Below are 21,859 nucleotides of genomic sequence, written 5' to 3'. Positions count from 1 at the left end.
CTAAAACCATTAGAAGAAGGGGGACCTGCCCGGGTTAGTTCATCCAAACGTGCAAGCACCTCAGGATCCCCCCAGGCCAGCTCTGCTTCTGGGCATCCCATCACCCTTGAGTATCCAGTGGGCGGGGGACAGGTGGCTTCCTGGGACCGGAGCTGGCTCCCCTGCCCCTCCCATCAGATGGGCCCGAGCCGGATAGCATCCCGACGTTCACCCCTCCTCAGATTAGTAGCACATCCATCAGTTTTTGTTAAGGCAAGAAACACATTTATTGAGACACGACAGGGTGTGCCAAGCCCCCGGGAGGGCACTTTGCGACCGCGTCACATGCCCCTCACAACAGCCCTGTGAGGTAGGCGTCCGATCCCATTTCACAGATGCAGACAGCGAGGCTCGGCGCTCCCCCAAGTCTCAGGGTTCATGAGGGGTGGGGAGGGGTCCAGCCCGCGTGTCTGACACTCAGATCAGTGAAGTCCATCAGTCAGAGGGCGGGGAGGCGGGGTGGACGCACCCCTCCATGCAGGGGAGTGGCCCGGGTCCAGAGTCTTTGGGTCCGGCCTGTCCCACGGGAACGCGTGCAGGTATCCCCGTGGCTGTGGAGGCTGAGAGAGACACAGGTGCTGATGAAGGCCACCCGCTCCTGGGCTCACTGGCGGACACGAGTTCTCATGCACACAGGCACGTTGGAGGCAAGGAGCAGAGAGAGGGTTAGGAGACGGGTCGCTCGGGGGGCCTGGACCACACGGGGGCTGCTGGCCCCCAGCAGCCATGGGGGCGAGGTGAGCACCCAGCCACTAGCCCCTGCCCTCTACCTGCTGCCCCTCAACTCTGGCACCCCACACCTGGTCTCCTCCTCCCGGAGAGAGTTCCAGAAGCACCACACCCCCCTGCACCAGGAACCTCTGATGGTCCTCCACTCACTAACCCAAATCTAGAACGCTCGGCCTTGCTAAAACCCACCCCAGCTCTCCTGTCCAACCCATCGCCAATTAAGCTTGGGCGTTTTCGAAACTATCAGCTTCCTCCTCTTTCTAAAACTTCTCCCTGATCCTGCCCACTTGGACCTCAATCCCGTCCCCTCTGAAGCCGCTACATCTCTGTACTGAAAAGCAAACCCTTCCTTCCCTCGCTGCCCTCCAAAGCTGGCCGGGTGCTCCCCTGACGCCCTCCACCCCACCCTGCAGCCCCCCTTTGGCAGTTCCAGAAAGCCCAGGGCTTCCGCGACCGGGGCCCACAGGCTGCAGGGTGCTGTGGCCAGCCCCAGCTGGGAGGCCGGGTGACGAAGCATTTATTTTCACATGAACAATCTCATTGAATCCGACAGTAACCACGCCAGGTAGGTGTGACTATTTCCGGATTACAGGTGAGCAAACTCATCCAGGCCACACACACGTAAAGGTGCTTGGGTGGCTTCGAGCCCCAGGCCTTGATCTCAGAGCCAGTATATATGGAGTGCAGCAAGGCACTGAGCCAGCAACCCCAGAGCGGACACCGTCATCATGTACCCATTCTACAGGGGTGAAAACCAAGGCTCGGGATGGTCCAAGTAACCCTCCCAAGGCCACTAAGCTGGCAAATGGTGATGCCAGTACCAGAACTCAAATGGGTAAGCGTCCCGCCCCTCAGCTTGAGGGGGTGGAGAGGAGGGCGAGAGGAGGAGAAAGGAATCAAGGTCTGGGGTCTGATCCCCCCCTCATTCGCTGGCCGACCAGGGCTGCATCCCAGACTGGGCCTGTGCCTTACAGGTTAATGCTGATTGTCACCAATGGTGAGGACAGACAAAGACTTTTCAGGTAAAAGACCTCCCCTCCCCAAGGCGAGGGCTCCCGAGGCCCAGAGAGGGCATGGGCGGGCCCAGGACACTTCCCACTTGGGAATTGCCAAGTGCCACGTCATCACTTGGACCACCCACTGTGCAGCACAGGGAACTATAGTCAATATCCTGTGACACACCATAATGGAAAAGAAGATGAAAAAGAATATATATATGTATAAGCGAGTCACTTTGCTGTACAGAAGAAATTAACACAATATTGTAAATCGACTATACTTAATAAAAAAAAAAATCACTTGGACCACTACACATAGGAGTACATTTTAGCCCAAATAAAGTTTTATTCTAGACATAAATATTTCCAACAATGTTCAGAAGACAGCTATTTCCGTCAGGAGGGTCTGTCCGGCGGCCACCCCCTGGGGTGAGCCCCCAGCGCAGACAAAGTCCCTCAGGCTTTGCCCTGAAGAGTCTTTGCCGAGAAAACACACCTTTTTCTCTTACAGAAACGCATGCAGATTCAACGCGTACATCAGCCAACGGTCAATTCAGCTTTGCACATCCACTAAAACCCTGCCTTACCAGTCAGCGAGCGCCTGTTAGGCACCTACGAGTGTAGACAGCAGGGCTGTTAGGTGGGGTCAGAGAAGCATAGGTCTCAGAGTCAGGGAGGGGGTCCAAGAGCTGCTTAGGCACGACCTCACTGAGCTTCGACTTTCTACCTGCCCTCCAGAGGCAGGGACCCAGGCCTGCCCCCCTCAAGAGGACGAGGCCCTGAAAACACCAGGCACCTGAGAAAGTCCCTCCCCCTGGGTCACACAGGACCAAGGTCCATCAGGGAGCAGACACCTACACACAGACCCACAGTCTACCGAGAGGAGGACCCTACCAACCTGTCCCTACAGTGGGGCCCGCCCCTCGGGAGCTTCAGACAAGTGCTCAAGGACATGGGGTGGCCGTGGTGCAGACACAGCCCACCGAGGCTGTGAAAGGCAGGGGCCAAACCAGGAGGGTGGTGAGGCTTCCACAGAGGGAGGGGCCGGGAGGGAGGGACTCAACAAGGTCCCCAGCTCAAGCCCACCTGGGATGGAATCTGGGATGTTCTAGCTGAACACTGATGTCCCACACGCGTGAGACGAGGGCCAGGAAAGGAATTCCGTCGTCACGTGGAGACCCCCGATCCAAAATGACCCCTGCAGGGGTGCCTCCTGGGGCTTCCTCCAGAGCAGGGCAGAGCTCTGGAGAGCGTGACCTCCACGGGAGCACTGCCAGGCACGTGATGGGGACAGAGACACACTGGGGCACATTTGGGCCGACAGAGGCTGGCCGCGGTAACCGGGAGGGCTCGTCTGGCCAAGTGGAAAGAGCGCCCCACGGCTTTTCATGGAAGACTGTTCAGTCCTGGCTCTGACGCTCTGCGGTCCCCGATTCTCAACTTGCTCATCTGTAAAATGGGCCCACACGCCAGTCAAGCAGGGAGCTCGTGGGCGTGGAACAGCCCCAGGTTTGGTTCCAGGCCCATGGAGGGGGCTGAAGACTCATTTCTTTACCTTACAGTCAGGGAAAGAAGGAAGGGGGTGGAGGAAATTAGGAGCACGGGCCTCTCCCTTAAAAGGCAGAAGAAGGTGTTTTAGTCCCTGAAGGTGTTACCCAGGAACCTGCTCGGGCTCTCTCGAAACTGTCCCCCCGCCTTCCTCCCTGAGAAACACCCCGGGGCACCCACAGAGGTCTGCAGAAGCCCCTCCACGGACCAGGCAGCGACAGGTAGGGCAAACCCAGAGCAGTCACCCTGCACGCGACAAGCAGCAGCTCAGGATGCGGGGGTAGAGGAAGGCAGGCTCCGAGGGAGGGAAAGAGCCATCACTCGTGAACCAAACCAATATTTACCCTGGGCCCACATCACTACACGCTTGCAAACTGCTGGGCCTCTGCCTTACACATCCCACTGACTGCTGGAAATCCAATCTTAGCATAAGATCAAGGCTGACTTTTTATTCACTTGGAACTAGGAAAGGCTTCCCTGTTCCCTTCCAGACGGCCCCCAACACGCGACCATTCTCAGTGACAGCCAGCATTTCATTAGCAGCCCTGGGCCCTCACAACAACCCTGTGAGGTAATAAGCTTTCTGGTGACCCACGGTTTAAGAGAAAAGGAGACCGAGGGTCAGAGAGGAAGGAGGAGTGACTTGCCCAACACCACACAGTTAGTTAAGCGCCCCCCGGATTCTCATTTCTAACACAAAACACTGACTCGTTAATCGGACAGTGAAAGTTCCATCAAGTGACACCAGAGGCAAGAGTCCTGGTTTTCGAACAACACACATCATACAAAAGTCCGTGAGATACAACAACTGTTAACAGGTTAATTAGGAACAAAATACAATCTCTTAGTAAAGGTTATAAACAACCGTCGCTTGCATTGGGTTACAATTTTGTTATTTGACCATCTACCTATCCATCCTTTCAACGGAAATGGAAGGTGACCCCTACCACTGGCCTGGTACTGTGTTAGGCACCCAGGCTGCTGACATGTGAGCCCAAATGTTGTGAATGGGGTGAGGGGACATTAGTGGGGAGGGGTATAGTGTCTTTGACAGCTGGTGCCTAATATTTTGGGGGGAGGACACTGCTGGGAGGGGTCTCTTGTGGAGGATAAGTGCCGCCCACAGGCCAGACACAGCGGTAGGCAAGACACAGATGGGGCCTTCCAACCGATTCCGATTCCGGAGACAGGTGTGAACGCGTACCCCAGGGGGTCCAGGGCATTGCCCAAAGGAGTCGTCAGTACCCAGCATGAAGGTTCCTGCCCAAATTACAACCATCTAACCTTCGAACGCCATACAAATTTAGCATTCGTTCCCACAATACCGACTGCATGTTTGACAAAAAGATTTCCCACTAACCTGCCCAAATCAGGCTGCCCCTCCTGGCCTGTCAACCCACCCCCAACCCACCCCTGGGGGCACGCGCACACCCTTTCAGAATCGCAGTTCAAGATCCTAGTTACATCAAGCCTCACAACAGCCCTGCGAGGTGGGTGTGCCATGGTCTCCCCAGGAGACAGACTCAAGCTGTCGCCATCCGTTTAAACCGCACGTTTGTCCAGCTCCAGGGTCCTGGCTTTGTCCACCACCCCCACTGTCCAAGGCGATAAAGCAAATACAGAATTCTCAGTAGAGCCCCTAGACCTATGCCTTGTCCCAAGCAGGTAGCAGTGAGCTAAGTTGGAGTTGGCGGGGGGGAGCGGTGGTGGATGCCGCCTGGCCCGGGACCTGCGTGGATGCTGGGGGCTGCATCCAGGGTTCGCCAAGCGCCGTGTGCCTCGGATGCCCTGTTGTGCCAGAAGATCGTTCTGTGCAGACCCCGCATGGGGCAGGATCCTTGCCATCCAAGCAAGCAATCACCTTCCCCAATTTTCTCTAAATAGAGCCCAGAATTAGCAAATTCCAAAGGGCCAGGGATGACTCTAAGTTCCCCTTTGTGCAAGATCGGGGTGTTCTAATGACTTGGAAGCCTGCTCACGGGCAGAATCAGCCTTTCGTTTCAGAACCCCCAGCTCTCATTCTGGCCTCTTGAGGCTACGGGCTATGATTTCTGAGCGCCAAGAAACACAGTTTGCTGATTACTAATCCACTTAGTTTGGGGAGGAACAAAGTTGGAGAGGGCTACCAAACCGTCAACAGAACTCGGGTCTAGGGCTGGGAGCTAAATCAAGGGTCCCGCCGTGTTACTGACACACAAACATGGCCCCTGGCAGACATGCTCATCTTTTCCTTGGAAAGGGGATGGTTGGAATGTGTCCTGTGAGCCAGCCCTAGTATAGCACCGGCGGATCTCTTCAAATGTTTGTGGACTGAGTGAACGAATGAAGGGATGAAAGAATGAAGGGATGAGTTACAACCACTGCCATCTGGTGGGAGGAAGCTGAAAGGCTGAGGGCAAAGCTCATGACAGGGACCATGCACCAGGCAGGGTGGCCTGGGGGGGGAGGGGGGCCGCTCTCGGACCCCGGCCCTGGTTCCCTCACGGTGTGTGATGCACGGGAAAGCGCCACGGGGAAGGAAGCCGTGTGGGTGACGGTGGTGGATGACATCCAGCTGGGACGTGCTCAGAGCAGTGACCCCGGAGGGAGAAGCCACAAATAAGGGCGTTCACTTCATAACCACAGCCCATGGCACTACACAGCCTGCCCAAGAGGAAAAGGTTTGCTTTCAGGAAAGGGAAAGGCCAAAGCGCCAGGTCAGGAGACGTAGGCCAAATGCACGGATGGATGGATGGATCGAAATCATGTTGGGAATCATCATGGCCTCCCGAGCTTCGATGCTGGGGCAAACGTGTGGGTGAGAAATTCCAATACAGGCAGACAGCACTCGGTGCTATAGTAGAGGGTCAGTGGGAGGATGCGGCCCCTGGCTGAGAGCAGAGCGTGTTCTGGGACGCAGGTGCAAGCCCCCCTTGGGTCACGTGCCTCTCCGAATGGCCACGGTGACCTCTGAGCCCCGGCTAGCCTTGGGGTGGGCCGTGAGGGGAAGCCCGAGGAGAACATGGGGTCCATTCTGCTCCTTGGCTCACGGAATTGAACTGTCCTATTTCTGAAGGAGGATTCACTATCAGACCTGATCCGACATGTCCCCTTAATCAATTAAACCCCAAAGACCAACACGCAGGCCTAGGGGACATTTGCTCACAGGACCCCGGGAACGTAAACGGCAGCTGATCGCCTCAGCTGTTGCGCTGAGAGGTGGCAAATGGAGGTGCAGGGGCCTGTCCTCCTCGAGGTGAAATGGGGGAGGGGGCGGGTGGGAAATCCACCACTGAACTCTACAAGACGGTAGCACAGCTCTCTGGACCCTGGAGGGTCAAAGAGATATTCCTGCCCCACAAGAGTTATAGAGGGTGAGGTTAGAGTTTATAAACCACTAATGCACAAGCCCACCAGGGGGATGTGGCCTTAGATACTGCTGGGCTGACAGAGGGAATACGCCCATTTCCCAGGAAGAAGCAAAATCCTAAAGTCAAATGAAGGGTCATCTAGGCCAACCCCACTCCCACTAATTGAATCTCCTTAAAGCCACCCTCATCGAGTATCTGCCTGGCCTGCCCCTTGAATGCCTCCAGTGAGGAAGGGCTCACTACGTCCTGAGGACACTCGTTCCATCCTTGACAGTCTCATCACAAAGCCATGACCCGGTGGACTTGGACAAACAGTTCACAGAAGATAAAATGCAATTTTTTAACAAACACATGTGAAAATGTTCAACCGTCATTAGTAATCAAAGCAATGCAAGTTAAAATGACAGAAAAACACTTTTTAACAGAGATAAACTAGCAATATCATAACAAAATTCTAATACATCGCTGGACATTATAAAATGCTGTAAGCCTTCTGCTATTAGTCAATATTCATACAAAAATTCCTGGCCTTTCATTCAAGAAACTCAACCCTAAGAAGTTCACTTGTTCATTCACCAATCCTTTTATTCACCCATCCTTCCCTCCTCTCCTCTTAACAGCCAACCAACCACTCACTCACTCACATCTTCATCCATCCTTCCATCCTCTCATCTAACATTTAGCATCTACAACATTTCAGGCATTAGAGATACAAAGATGAATTCAACAAGCTTCTTGCCCTTAAGGGGCTCACAGCCTAGCAGGAGAAACTGACATACCATGAAACTGACATACCATGATCATTTCTAGGTGTGGGAAAATAATTGGTAAGAATGAAAAAAAAAAAAGTGGGTGTGCTAAGCCATTAGCTGTGGCATAATTTGTAACATTAAAAAAAAAGATGAATTATGCATAGCAATAGTAACAATAGCAGGTTGATGTGATGAATGATTGACATAGCCTCTCAATGAGACACAAGGCAGCCAGTGACGTGATGAAGTCTATGGAAGAAAGAAAAATGTTGACGATGGAATATTAAGTGGAAAAGGCAAACTGTAAAAAAAAAAGAAGTGTATGTGGTGAAGAATGACAATTAGGTTTAAAAAATGAACGCTCATTTAAAAAATTAGATGTCCATTAAAAAAAGTGTGCTCATAAACAGGAATTGGAAGGGAAGAAATAAAGATGGGTGACATGTCGAATGATGGGTGATCTCCTGCTCTAGGTCATGTGCTATCCACACCGTTTACATTAGGATCACAGGGGAGCCCTTGGCCCATCTGCCCCAGAGGCCCAGCCTCCTTCCTCCACCCTCTGGAAGGCCAGCCCCGAGGCCAAGCTTCCTGAGGAGAGAGTTGGGAGTTGTACAGAAATCCAAGGAGACTTGTAGCTCCTGGTGTCACCAGGGGAAGGATTTGTGCAAGGGGTGCATGCAAAGGTCAAAGTCAACAGACAAAATTTGTCTTTTTTTCAAAGAGTGAGAAGAAGAAACACACACTTGAGATAAGCCCTGATCAGAGAGGAGTGCTGAGATCCCATCTTGGACCTCATGGATCAAGCGTGGACAGAACCCGACGGGGGCCCATGTGGAAATTCCACCCCCGGCTTCTACGGCCCTCAAGCCCTGTCCTGAAACTCGGCATCTCAGAACTGGAGACCCTTAGAATGCTGGATCCCAAGCTCTTAAGAGCTCAGACCCGATGACCCTCAGGCCCTCAACATTCCTAAACAGACAGAACTCACCCAATCCCAACCCACCCTCCCCACTGGGGCATTCTCCCACCAGCCCATTCCCATCCATGTGACCCCCTCGACAGCCCCTCGGGCCTGGGGAGAAGGCTCCCCGAGAGGTTTGCTCTCCTGTCCCTCCCTATTTCCTCTGTGCACATGGCCGTGGCCCCCAACTTCTCCCCAATACTTTCTAAGTCTTCTCGACCCTCAGCTGACTTTTAAAACCACACAAGGTTTCTCCAAAAAGACCCTCCCAGGCTCTTCCTGCCCCAAGCCCCTGCCACCCCCACTCTGGTCCACACGATGACACCTGGGCTGTTTGGGGGGGCTCTCTGGAGACCCTCTCTGAACAGGTGTCTTCAGGGTTAATAAGCGTGCAGAGCCCTGAAGCCCCAGCGCCACCTCAGGCCCACGAGGCCCTGCTCACGTGGCCCAGACACGTGGCACCTCCCCCCCACCAGGCAAAACGCTAGCCCCAGCCGCACCCAACCCCCCTGCGCTCCGCGCTCTCCCAGCCACGATCCTGGGTCCAGCCAAGCTGCCTCCTCCTGTTCAGGGCGCTTGTTAGGAATCCAGTTTTTTTTTTTTAATGTCCCAGATCGGAATCGAGAAGTCCAGAGGGCCTCTGGTGCTCAGTGTTAGAGACAAACACAGGCACACAACACACACACAAGTGCACAAATCCTGTCTGGTACAGAGAAAGGAGACTGCACAGAGCCAGGGCGTCCCTGGGGTCGGAAGCGCCAGTACAAACAGCCCCCAACCCCGGCGGGGGGCCGGGGGGCGGGGGAAGGCAGGTCAGGAGGGGAGAGGACAAGTTCAACAACACACAGTGCAAACGCGCTTTCCGCCGAAATACAGAGAGTACATCGGAAAACAGTCGAGAAGACAGCAAGGCCTTGAAACCGGCTCTGGGGATGCCAGGGCGAGGGGGCCGGGATCCTGGGACCACTTCTGCAAACCCCGGGCTGAGAGGCACCTGCCCCGGGACCCCCTGACTCGAGAAGGGAAGGCAGCCCACCCCGTAGAAGACCGGGCTGGTGGGCTCCCGGGCACATTTCGGAAAGTTGCGGGAACACGATTTCTGGTGATCTGGCCCCTACTGGCCCCCTTCCCAAGCCACCTGCACAGGCCCTGGATGTGAGTGGCGCCCCTCCCAGGACAGCGCAGCGGGCGGGGCCCACACAGCCCCCAGGGTCTCCCGCTCCCTGACCCTCTGCTGCCCCCTGGCGGGAAAAGCCTCCCTCGCAGGTGACCCACGTCCAGTTCCCACAACCTTCGGCAGGGCCCGGGGCCTGAGCCCTTCTGACGGGACACTGCCAACACGCAGGACAGCATCTGCCCCACGATCCGTCCAAGCGGGGAGCTGATGCCATTCCGAGTTTACAGATGGGGAAACTGAGAATGAGAGCAATGAAGTGAAATGGCCCCCACAGCCAGGGTGTGACAGTGGCGCTCCAAGGCAAGGGTCCTCCTGAGCCAGCTCCTCCCGCCAAGAAAGTGCAGGTGACAAGCACACAACATGCCAAGAGCCACGCCTCCCTGGTACCCACTCCCTTCGGCTGGCGGGAACCCAGGGACCCCAAACTGGAAGAGTCCTCCCTTCCTCTCTACCTACTATTTCTTCCTTCCTTTTTCCTTCTTTCCCTCCTTCCCTCCTTCCTTCCTTCCCTCCTTCCCTCCTTCCTTCCTTCCTTCCTCCCTCACTTCCTTCCAGTCATTCATGCATTTCTTCCAGTCGCTCATTCGTTCATTCATTTAGATTTGACGCCTTTATTTACCGACTTCAACAGCACGACTTTCGATTAATCACAGCCCCTCGTCCATGAAGCTCTCCCTTCTCCTATTTATTCGTTTATACATTATTTTGATTCCTTATTCCTCTCTTTTGTATTTCTCCCTTTCTCTCACTCTTCCTTCCGTTCCTTCATTCTTACAAACTCAGGTGCACAGAAGGATGAATCGGGCTCCCGCGAGCGACATCCTCCTGTCCCTGGTCCAAGCAGCACCACCTCTCATTCATTCATTCATTCATTTATGCACTCATGCATTTGCCCTTCCTTTCTTTCTTATTTTGGGTATTCTTTTACTTACCAGTCTCCTGGGAAATAATTGTATTAGTCAAAACTGCATGTGCAAAATAACCATCGTTGGCCCGTGTGTTGATTTGCCTTTGCAAGATCACCATCGTTGGCCCACGTGTTGATTTGCCTTTGCTATCTTTCTTCCTCGCCCTTAGTCACGTTTTACACTTTGCTATTTATTCTTTTATTTATGGACCTCAATTGCATATATTTTATTACATAAAGATGATAAAAGGCTGGAAGATGCAGCCTTGCCTTTGGGTCGGGTATTTCCTCTATTTTTCATTTATTCTTGGAAAGGTGTGATGTATTTATCTATTTAAGGAGTACGTAAACTAATTATAATCCCTGCTCAGACAACCTCTCTTTTAACTAACCATTTATCACCTTGGTTGTAGGTTTATCATCCTTCCTTTCTCCTTTTTTCACTTCTCTTTTTTTTCATCTCTCCATCCTCCCTTGCCCTAAAAAAGGGGATTGGATGAGCTCATCCATCATTGGGATTGATGACAACCTCATCCCTAATCCTAACACATCCTCCTCTCAGACACACCCACGTCTTCGTTAGCTTTTTATTAGTCCCTCCCCCACCCCGCCTTTCTCTTTCACTTAGTTTCACTTTGCCTTCCCTCACCTCTTTCTTTGACTCCCTGATGTGTTCTGTTATTTTTTTTTTTCTTGCATCTTTTCACTCTTAGGAACCTCAGGTGTCCGGAGTGAGATGAGTGACAATCCCATGGGCGACGCGCTCCTGGCCGTTCCAGGCATTTCCATTTCTAATTCAGTTGTTCATGGGTCCATTCATTCTTTCTGTCACTCTTTTATTTCAATATTTATTCTTTTATTTATGGACCTCAGGTGCACAGAATTGGATTAACCATCATCTGTGGTTCCCGGAGCCTTCTCAGCACCGGTCCATGTGGGGCTCGCTTTTGTTTGTTAATTCCTCATACTGGTGATTTGGTTGAGGATTTATTTAACTATCTCAAGAGCCCAGTTTTGAATCAGTCATAATTCCTGGCTCGCGGTGCCATCTCGTTTTTTTGTTCTAACATGGCCCTCTCTCTCGTAGAATTATGTACGTATTGATTTATTCCTTCAATATGTTTTTATTGCTAATATCCATCCTGTCATAATTGTCTACGCCCCTCCTTCACCGCTCTCTTTTTTGCATTCTTTTATTCCCGTGAGCCTCGGGTGCAGACGTGAATTAATCAAAATCATTCTTCTCATTCATTTGTTCACACAGCCATCCCTCTACTTATTCTTTCTTTATGATGAACCTCAGCTCTTACTAATTATTGTATTTAATGACTAATATTTGTTTATTATATGTAAGTACTCATCCAGGAAGTGCCTCTTCTTCCACAGGTCTATTTTCTTTTCTTTTCTTTCATCTTTCTTTCTCCCAGTCCCTCCTATAACTTTTCAGACTTTTTCTCACATTCTCATGGAATGTGTGAATTTATTCCTTCAGGCATTTATTTATGTGATTGTTTTTATTATTTATCAACTTCGGGGCCGGAGATCTGAATTAATGTGGATGGTCTGTGCTAAGCCAGTCCCTTCTCACAGACTTCACTGTATGACTCACTAATTTATTACCTTCTTTACTCCTTTTTTAAATTGTTTTATTTTTTTCCTCCAATCTCAGTTGTTTTTTTCTACCAGTCTCTCAGCCTTTTTTTTTTTTTTACCGCCTTTCCTTCTCTTGGAGATCGGGCACCAGGGACTGGATGAATCCTAACACCCTGCAGGACCGGCCTCCTTGGTCACTGCAAATCTCTTTTCTCATTCACTCTTGCATTCATGCATTCATGCATCCATTCGGGTTTTCTTCCTTTTTGGTGAGTGTTTTTACACTTCTGGCTGGCAGGGGCACCTAATTGGGTACATGATCATCTACAAGCAGTGGGCCTTCCCCTCCCTGGCCTCACTGAGGTCCTCCCTTATGCATTTCAGCTTTGAACTGCCTCCTGGGTGGGTAGGTGGCGGCCCATCTCAGAAGCCCAGATGTGAATTCATCACTGTGCTTGGTTCAGGCCCCCCTCTCATTCTTACTCCTAGAGCTGCTCTCTCCTATATATGTATTTATCTATCTGTCTGTTAATATATTACCTTTCTCCTTTTTTCCTTTTTCATTTCTAATTTAATCTCTGATTTATCATTTCTCTCCCACTTTCACTGTTTCTCTCTTTCACTCTCTCACTCTTTCTTTCTTGCATTCTTTCATTCTTCAGCGCTCTGGTGCCATGAACTGATGAATCCTAACGTTACCTGCAAACGGCATCCCGGGGCCCTGCCTCTCCGCGTGTCATTCATTCATTCCTTCCTTCCTTCATTCATACCATTCTTCCTTCCTGCTGTGTTTTTCTTCTTATTAGGTATATACTCCTCTACTAATGGAATGAGTGCCCAGATTTTGACCCATTGTGATCTACAGTCTGGGCTGGTCCTTTATTATCACTCCCAGCCTAACCCTCTTCCAAGAATATACCCATTTACCACCTCTTAACTCTTTCTTTCTCTCTTTTGTTGCAGCTTTCCAAATCTCCTCCTTTCTCATCTGTCTTCTTTCATCCTCCTGGATCTTTGGTGCCCAGACGGTGGGGGGGATTAATTACAACCTTCCAACAGGCCCCTGAGGAGTGCCTGTGGCCATGGCCCCTCCCCGCCTCACTCTATCATGCCTTTGTTTCTCTAGATACTCATTCACTTCTTTATGGTGATACTTATTATGTTTTGATAGTACTGTGGCTTTTAGAATTGGACCGGCCATAACCCTTGATTCATGACAGTCTATTACTCGACTCCTAGCACTGCCTTCTTTTATATGTTTATTTATTCACCCACTAATGTATTCCTGGACTGAACACTTGTTACTTTTTCTTCCGTATTTCTCGATTTTTATTTAGATGTTTTATTTTGTTCTCTCTCTTTTTTCGTCCTTTCATGGAACAGACCTCAGGTCCCAGGACTGGATGACTCAAAGCCCCTCCTGCCACGCTCCCATCTGGGTCCATGTATGTCCACTACTTATTCATCCCATCCTTTCCTTTCTCCTTTTTTTTCTTTTTTTTTTTTTTTTTGGCTTTCTTTCATTTCAGTGTTTATTTATTTATGTGTGCCCAGAGTTAGAAAAATTTGGTTAAAGTTAACTCTCATCTCTGGTCCCCCGGGTCCTTTTTCGGTTTTAACTATCTTTTGAACTCTTCCTCTGTTGTTTCTCTTTTTTTTCTATGGCTGGAGCACGTATCTGGACTAATCCTAATGCTTGGCTTCTAATAACCTGACATAGTCCTCCTTATATATTTTCTCACCCCCTAATTTTAAAAGTCATCTTCCTGCTTAGCTATTATTTTGCGTCTTTCCGTTTTTCTTCTTCCTTTCAATCATTTGTGCCCTTTCTCTTGCATCTTTTCACTTTGATGGGCCGCATAATCTCACCCTCACCACTGGTTTATGCATCTCGACTTCTTATTCATCCTTTCATCTAGGCTTTATTCTTTTATGGACTTTAGGCGCTATATACTTGAATTGCACGTGTTCCCTTAGTCCACGATGACCTGACATCGGTTCCTGCGTGGCCCTATTTATATATTGATTCAATGCTTTATTGACTTATCTATCGAGCTCCTGTGCATCAAATTGGATCTCCTTCAGGGTACGCCTCTTTACCTATTTATTAGTTTCTTCACTCTTTCATGCCTTCATTCATTTATTCATCCATTCACTTATTTGGACTAGGTAACAGAGCCCAGCAAAATGACCTCCCAACCAGAACAATAGAACATTCACAGTATATTTGACCTTCCAGCTTCTTCCCACCAAGTGAACCACCAAGGTGAGCACAGCCCACAGTCCTTGACACGTATGCATGGCGGATGCAGGCACAGGCAGAGTACATGTTAGTGCAGCCAGAACACCCGCCGCCCCCCCGGGGGTCACATCCTACACAGATGAGGGTCAGAGTCCCCAGGCCCCCTTGGTGGGGCAGGTGCTTCCCCGTGGACCCCTGTGAATGGCCATCCCCATGAGAAACCTGTTTCAAGACCCAAGAGTGCACAGAGACACACAAGGTATACATGATCTCCCCGGTGGGAAACGACGGACATAGAGTTCATCTGAAAACAGACGGCTTTGTCTGTAGCCATATAGAAATATTTTGGCCTTTCAAGGCAAATACAAAAGGAACTACCCATTACCATTGCTGAGTGTCTCAGTCCCAAACAATAAAGAACTTGAAGAGGTTTAGCCGGAAACTTTGAAGACAGAAAATCTGTCCATTCCGTTTTCCAGACATTTCAAGGGGGGGAAGGTAAGTGAAGGTCATTGCAGCTCGAAGCCTGTTTGAGAGGCTGGTCTCTTGGCCCGCGTTTTCTCCTTGGCCCTTTGAAGGGCCCCCCAGCTAGGCCACTTCCATCCTAGTCTGCCCTGCGGCATAAGAGCCAAAGGGAGACTCAGCAATGAAAGGGCCATTCATTTAGAGGAGTGAAAGAGGAAACATTCTTTGGGGGTCCGGCACTTGAAGCCGCCTATAGAATTCTTTTGCCACAGAGACGACACGAGGAGGCTGGGGGGGTCCTGCCTCCGAACACAAGCCCCCCAGGTCCACGCTCAACTGGGCTCACCGGGCACCCCTCTCCCCGTGAGCGGACCACGGACCAGCGCTCACCAGCCCCCCCACGAGGCTGCTCTGGGTGGCAGCCGGCCCCCACTGGTGACCAACCACAGAGGTGCTCCCCACGGCCCAGCAACTTACGATTTTGGAGCTGGAGGGTACTGGGGTGGCGTGTCCACGGTCCTGTCCCACGGAGGATTCGAGACGGCTTCAGCTGGAATGAGAAAGCACTGGGTCACTGAAATAGAATCTCACCCAACGGAAGCAGGGACGCCCCAGCTTCTAGCAAGCGTGGAATTGGTGAAGCCAAGCATTTCGCTTTTCACTGTACTGGCTCACTCTCTCACCCGCCAAGCTCCCCACCACAGCTTCCGGGGGTATTTGAAGCCGATGGAGCAGGTGTGGCGGTGTGGACACGGCTCTCAACCCAAGAGCCCTTGGGTTGGTTGGTGCCACCCATGATGCTAAGTGCCCTTTTATGGAACCCAAAGGCTCAGGGCCATTTCATGAGTGAGAGCTGAGCTGGACACACCCGAAGACTGGGTAGAAGGCTTCCCGGCAGGACATTCCACCATGAGGGAAGGGCACCCCGGGGCACAGCCAGGCCAGCGTTAGCATGTGCTCAGGCATGATGGGAGTGCGGTCAGCTGGGCGCCTGGCCCTGGATGAGACAAGGGAAGTGGCTGAGGACCACACCAGGGTTGTGGAGTCTTGAATGGGCAGTGTGTCCTAAAACCATGGGATGGAAGATGAAGGATGATGCTGCCTGGACAGACACCTTCACTTTAACAATTACATACAAATTTTCATCAGCACCATATAAAAGCCTGACTGGTTACATCAAGTCTTTGACTTCAAGTATTTGCCTTAAAGTTTTTTTAAAAAGCGTTAAATAATGATAGACACATGTCATTATATACCTGTCAAAACCCACAGACTGTAGGACACAAAGAGTGACCCCGAATGATATAAACCATGAACTTCAGTGAATAACTATGTTATCCAGGTCGGCTCCTCAGTGATACCAAATGTGCCACATTAATGCCAGATGTTAACATCAGGGGATGGGGGGCGGGGTATGGGACTTCTCTGTACTTGCCACTCACTTTTTCTGTAAATCTAAAACTGCTCAGAAGAAGAAAAAAAAAAAGAGGCTGTTCATTTTTTAAAAATATTTTGCGGGACTTGATTTTGAACATTCATTCAGTAGGCTCTAGTGAAGGTGGGCAGGTGTGGCTGACAGATGGTCTGTGATGGCTGAGGTTTGAACAGCACTGTAAGGGGAGGGGCTAGAATGATAACAAAACCTAGAGAAAAAGAAGAATGAAAAAGGAGCGCCCCATGGTCCTCCAAGGAACCCCAAGGAAGGAACAGACCCTCTCCAACCCCCCTGCCCTGACTTAAGCCACTTGGGTACCCGCCCCAGCTGCCATTGCCCCCCTATTCCCAGTGGTTCACTCACTGGGGTGCCCAAGACCTGGCTGGGCACAGAGGGCTCACCTCTTGCTTCCAATCCCTGTAAGAATTCCTTCCCTGGCCCTGAGCTTCCCAAACATCGTTCTCCCCTAATTGGTTGCTTTTATAACCAAGAAACAGAAAGTCTTTTTAAAAAATCAGTGTTAAGCAAGCAGTCATCAGCCCATGGGTGACCGAGGGTAGACTGGTTTTCTAAGGGCTTTCTGGCTGCCCGTGTTGCCCCCGGGAGAGTTTCCAGCCCTCCCCAGGAGCCTGTGAGCGCCTGGGGGGGCCAACGCAGCACGACCACAGCCACTGCCTCTTCCCGTGGGACAAAGAAACACGGGAAAGGGCTTTGGTGAGTCGTTCCAGTTTGGTTCTCTTTGGTGTCTTTCAATAGGACCCGGGAAATCAAAAGCAGCTCAGAGCATCTGGGTTTTTTCCTGCTTCTGCCCGGAGGCCCCAGGAACCCTCAGAGTTCCCGATTGTCCATAATTAACTTTCGTGCAGACCCCAGGCTGCTCCTTGAAGACGCAGCCCCGGCAAAGTCGTGCCTTGGTTTCCGAGCTGCGTGTCCCAGCCCCGGGTCTGCCGTGATGCATAAGCACCGCGGTGCCAGGCTGAAATCGTAACAGATGGAGACACTGCAGAGATGAGTCAGTGTCTGGAACCAAAGGAGAACACAAGGCCTCCTTAGAGGGTCCAGAGGAACAATTGTCGCAAGCGACGGATCGAAGACCTCATCAATGCGTGTGCTGCGTCCGTAATCTACGCAGGAAGCGCTGCTGCTTACACGGAAAACGCCCTCTGCAGCTTGAGAGGATTAGACGATTCAAGCTCTGCCTCTCAAAATTCTTAAAGTTCCTCTTTTCTGGGGGCAAATGGGGCCTCATTGATCTGGCACGTCTTTGGTACAAATCATTTGTGGATGTTGAGAGCAGAGAAAGGTGAAAAAGGATGATTTTTAATAAACGGTGATTCTCAGAAATAGAGCCTGTAGTTTATACAAACAGCCGTGAGCCTCGCCTCGGATCTCACACTGCCTACCTGTTGAGTAACGAGCACCCTCTTACAACTTTCCCCAACAAATGCAAGCTCTTGGCGGAGTTAATTTCCTGTACCTTTGTGAAGGCCAGGGCCCTACACATTATGGGCTCATTTACGAAAATGGGAGAGGTAATTGGGACAGCTTTTGAAATCATGTCCTCCTCACTCTTGCTGGCCCCCATCAGCCCTCTAATTTCAGTTGGCCGGGCTATGGAGGATGTTTACATATGCCTCTTCCTGGAATTTCACTCTTTGCTTCAGTAGTGGCAATTAGAGAGAATTAAGTCCTATCTGGCGTATGTTTACTGTTAATGGATAGAGTGGCAGAGGAAGCCTTGGGAAAGGCAGTCTGCCATTCTAATTGAAGCGGGCAATTTTTCCATCCCTCATTTCAGCTTGCAGGTATTGTAGCAACCAAGGTCACAAAACAAAGGCTGCGGCCCACCGTGGTAGTCACCGGGCGCAGGCCTGACCGAGGGTTTTGTGAGCGCTTTATGACCACACTCTGAAGCACAAAGAGACAGTGAGAGATGTTTGCAAAACTGAGTCTGCGATGGGCAGCCGGGCGACTGATGGCTTTTCCAGAACTTGCCTCCCTGACGGCTTTTTCAGGAAGTTCTCAGCTGAGCAAAGCCGGAGCACCAAAAGGCCCAGGGCGAGCCACAGGGGATGGTGCGGCCAGGCCCGCCCTCCTGGGACTGCAGCCACGGGGCCAGGCTCATTACACGGCCCCGAAAGGTGTTCCAGGCCTGGCCGGCAGCCCACCTGTGTGGAAGAATGTTCCATAAATGCAATCCCTGCACCGCAGCACGCAGGCAGCCCCCTGGAGCCGCTTTGGAGTGTGAGTCCTATTAGATCTGTGTTCACAAAAGGCTGACCATGGAGACAGGCTGAGGACTGCTCCCCCGCTGCCTGGCCATGGGCGGTGGGCTTCACATCCACAGCCTGCCACCCCGGCCCTCTCGGGTCTCTGGTTTCCTCGTCTCTAAAGTAGAGGGGGGTTGTGGGACTTCCTGGGCCTTCCAGTGGTTAAGACTCCGCCTTCCACTGCAGGGGGCCAGGGTTCAATCCCCGGTTGGGGAACTACAATCCCACATGACGCTCAGCGTGGCCCAAAAAAAATAAAAAATTAAAAAATAATAATAATAAAGTAGGGCTTCCCTGGTGGCGCAGAGGTTGAGAGTCCGCCTGCCAATGCAGGGGACACGGGTTCGTGCCCCGGTCCGGGAAGATCCCACATGCCGCGGAGTGGCTGGGCCCGTGAGCCATGGCCGCTGAGCCTGCGCGTCCGGAGCCTGTGCTCCGCAACGGGAGAGGCCACAACAGTGAGAGGCCCGCGTACCTCAAAAAAAATAATAAAGTAGAGGGGGGCTGGAAGGCAAAGGAGCAGAGATCTCCAGCCCTCTGATCCTAAAGACCTAGCAAACAAACCACCCACAGACGACCACTGAGCAACTGGAAGGAATCCCGAGCTCCAAAGACCCTCCGATGACCTCGAGCCTGCACGGTCCCATTTCACAGATGGGAAAACAGGCCCAGAGGGCTGGAGACAGGGGCCAAGGTCACACCCACAGTGTGAGCTGAACATAGGCTGGAACCAGGTCCCAGAGGGCCAATTCAGGGCCGCTGCCTGACTCTCAGGTGCCCGAAGCACCCGATTTGAACTCTCTCCTCCGACTGACAAGGCCTGAGTAGCAGGGATGTGCCCTGCTCTCAGCCAGGAGGCCAGTGGGGGCCCAATCTGGACACCTGGGGCTCTCCCTCCCCTCTTCTGGGGAAAGGGCCCTTGCCTTTCTAGCGCTGACACCCCATGCTTCTCCTGCCTCATAGAATACAGAGAACTGATAGGCTACTGCCTCATTTTACAGATGGGGAAACTGAGGCCCAGCAGCCAGCAGTAACAAAGATACTGGCCAAGACTGAGACCCGGGACTCCTTCCCCTCGTGGCAGGGACTTTGCCCCTGGTTCCTCCAGAGGGGCCTGAGCCCTCGGGGCAGTTTGGGGCAGTGGTGGTGCAAACTGTTTTCCCTCCAGCTCAGAGGATCCCCTTGCTGAGGGCTGCCCCCAACCCCACAGGCCCTGCTGACTCCCCCTCCCTTACCCCTTCTAACTGCAAACACCAGCCCCGTGATCTCCGAGCCCCAAAACCCCCAATTTCTCAACCCGGTAGGAATGCCTCTATCCCCACCCACAGGACAGCACTGAAAAAGGGCTGGGAAGGCAGAAGGACCGGCACAGCCGTGGTCCCGGCTGGCCAGCACAGATGTGCAGTCAGTCTCTGGCCCCCTGACTGGCCTCCTGCCCCAACTTTCCACCCCTGAGTTCCGTCTCCTTGGCTGTCTCTTGGGCATCAGGTCTGGTTTGATCAGCTTCTTGTTTACAGGCACAGCTACCCCGATGCCTCCTCCTGAGAAACTCACAAAAAGAAAGCCCTAGAACGGGGGAGCACGGGCATGTCCAGGGTCCCGCCGACGGGGTGGCTGGTTAGACGTGCATCGTGTCACCTCTCGCCTGCGCGCCTCGGAGCTCCCGGCACACACACAAGGGCACACACACAAGGGCGAGGGGCCCTCAGCAGCGCCCCAGCTCCCCCCACCAAGAGGGAACACACACACACTCTGTTTCAGGGGAAGGTAATTGAGGTTTCCTTCTTTTCATGGGAAGAAAAGGTACCTTCTATTGAGAGAATGTATTCACAGAACCTGGGAAAACTCATCTGCACTCAGCCTCCCAATTACCCCCAGGTGGCTGTTCTCCATGGGGGGCTCCCCACATTCCTTTCTGCTGGGCCTTTGTTTCCATCTGCACCGCCCTGGGAGCTCCCAGGCTAAGTCTCCTCCTTAAGCCCCTGCCAAAGACCCCTATTCACTCCGCAAAGAGACGCCAGGCAAAAGGTGGTGGGCAGCCTTCCTCCCCCGCTACCCCGGCCCCCCGACTCCCAGGAAGGAGGACTTAAGAACTCTCCATCTGGATTTTTTTCTGAAGCCCAAAGAAATTGGAGAGCAATTAAGAGAGTCATGACTACACCCTCCACCACCCTCCTCCCCCATAATTAATTCCTCTCTCGCACACCCTTCCCCCAAGTCAGGGCCAACCCCGGCCTCGGCTACCCGGCACCTGCTCCGCTCTGGACAGCCAAAGCCCTCACAATGAAGACTGGGATAAGGGACCAAGTGTCTAAAACCTGGAAAGCACTAGGAATTCCAGGCCGTGCGGGAATCCCAAAGACGGGCCTCTTGGGCCCTCCTCTGTGCTCACCTGGGCACAGGAGCCAAATGAACTAGGGGCCTCTCCCGCTGGCGTTGCAGGGTGTGGGGATGCCCGGTAGGCGATACCGTCGGAGGCCGGCCTCCTCCCAGTGGATTCCCAAGGGCACCCTGGTCCCCTCCTCTCCTGGCTCCAAAACACTGACTCACTCCATACCCAGGAGGGGGGGCTACCTCTGCAACACCCCCTCCTGCAGACCCCTCCCCCCGAAAGGGCCTGGCTTCTTGAAGACACACTCAGGCAGCTGGGACTTGGGGCTGCCCATTGGAACTGGGCACCAGAGTAAAAAGCCTCCCCTCCTTCCCTACCCAGACTGGCCTCTCCCTTTCAAAATGGGGACCCCACGCTTGAGATGGCCTCATTTGGAAAGATACAACTCTTTTCCAGAATTTTCCATCTGCTCAAACCAGGGAGGGGAGATCAGGCTGGACTCAACTCCCTTAGCTCCTTGAGGACAGGGGACAGGGCTCAAAGACGCAGAAGGAAAAGGGAACCAGTTCTTGGGACTCATTTGCAACTTGTTAAATGTCAGTCTTCTGAAAAGAAAATGCCCCCAGTGCCCCAAGCCTTCCTGGTTCAGCTGACAATGCCGGATTCGACATTGTCCACTGCCCTTTAACCCTTTGGGGCCTTAATTTGTCTCCCTCCACACCCCCTTCTGTGTAAAGCCACCTTCCTCTTTTCAAGGAAAAATTCATTAGCAAGCTCATTAAAGACGGGTGATTTTTTTTTTTTCCTTTCTGGAAGTCAGATTGCTCATAAAAAAAACCACATTTAAGTTCCTTCATGTAAATGAGTGAATAAGAAACACATGCATCCAGTTGCCCTTAAGTCTTGCCAGTTTTTGACATTATTTGGAGAAATGTACTTGGAAATACATTTGGGGTTTGAATCACAAGTCAGGAGGCTCTAGGTCAGGGGCCCTGCAGGTGGGAAATTGGAGGGTGAGAGAGGGGGCATTTTCTTTCTTTCCGGGAGCGCAGAGGCTG

The 21,859-nt window shown here is 52.1% G+C and overlaps 1 long non-coding RNA gene across 3 annotated transcripts in view; it reads right to left on the bottom strand.

Annotated features, from left to right (window-relative positions):
- Positions 1–247: 247 nt before the first annotated feature.
- Positions 248–21,859, bottom strand: part of LOC117199755 (uncharacterized) — a 34,087-nt gene continuing 12,475 nt past the window's right edge. For 2 of the 3 annotated variants that reach the window (XR_007475432.1, XR_004481076.2), the window contains 2 exons: positions 15,242–15,314; positions 13,531–14,913 (listed from right to left, as the gene is read on the bottom strand). This is a non-coding gene — a long non-coding RNA (uncharacterized LOC117199755). Of the gene's footprint in view, positions 600–13,530; positions 14,914–15,241; positions 15,315–21,859 lie in introns of those variants that run through there. The other variant, XR_004481078.2, reaches the window with a different exon arrangement.

This window comes from Orcinus orca, chromosome 2 (assembly GCF_937001465.1).
Source record: "Orcinus orca chromosome 2, mOrcOrc1.1, whole genome shotgun sequence".
NCBI lineage: Eukaryota > Metazoa > Chordata > Mammalia > Artiodactyla > Delphinidae > Orcinus > Orcinus orca.
The sequence above is the reverse complement of the archived record's forward strand: the minus strand, read 5'-3'. Positions and strand labels throughout refer to the sequence as shown.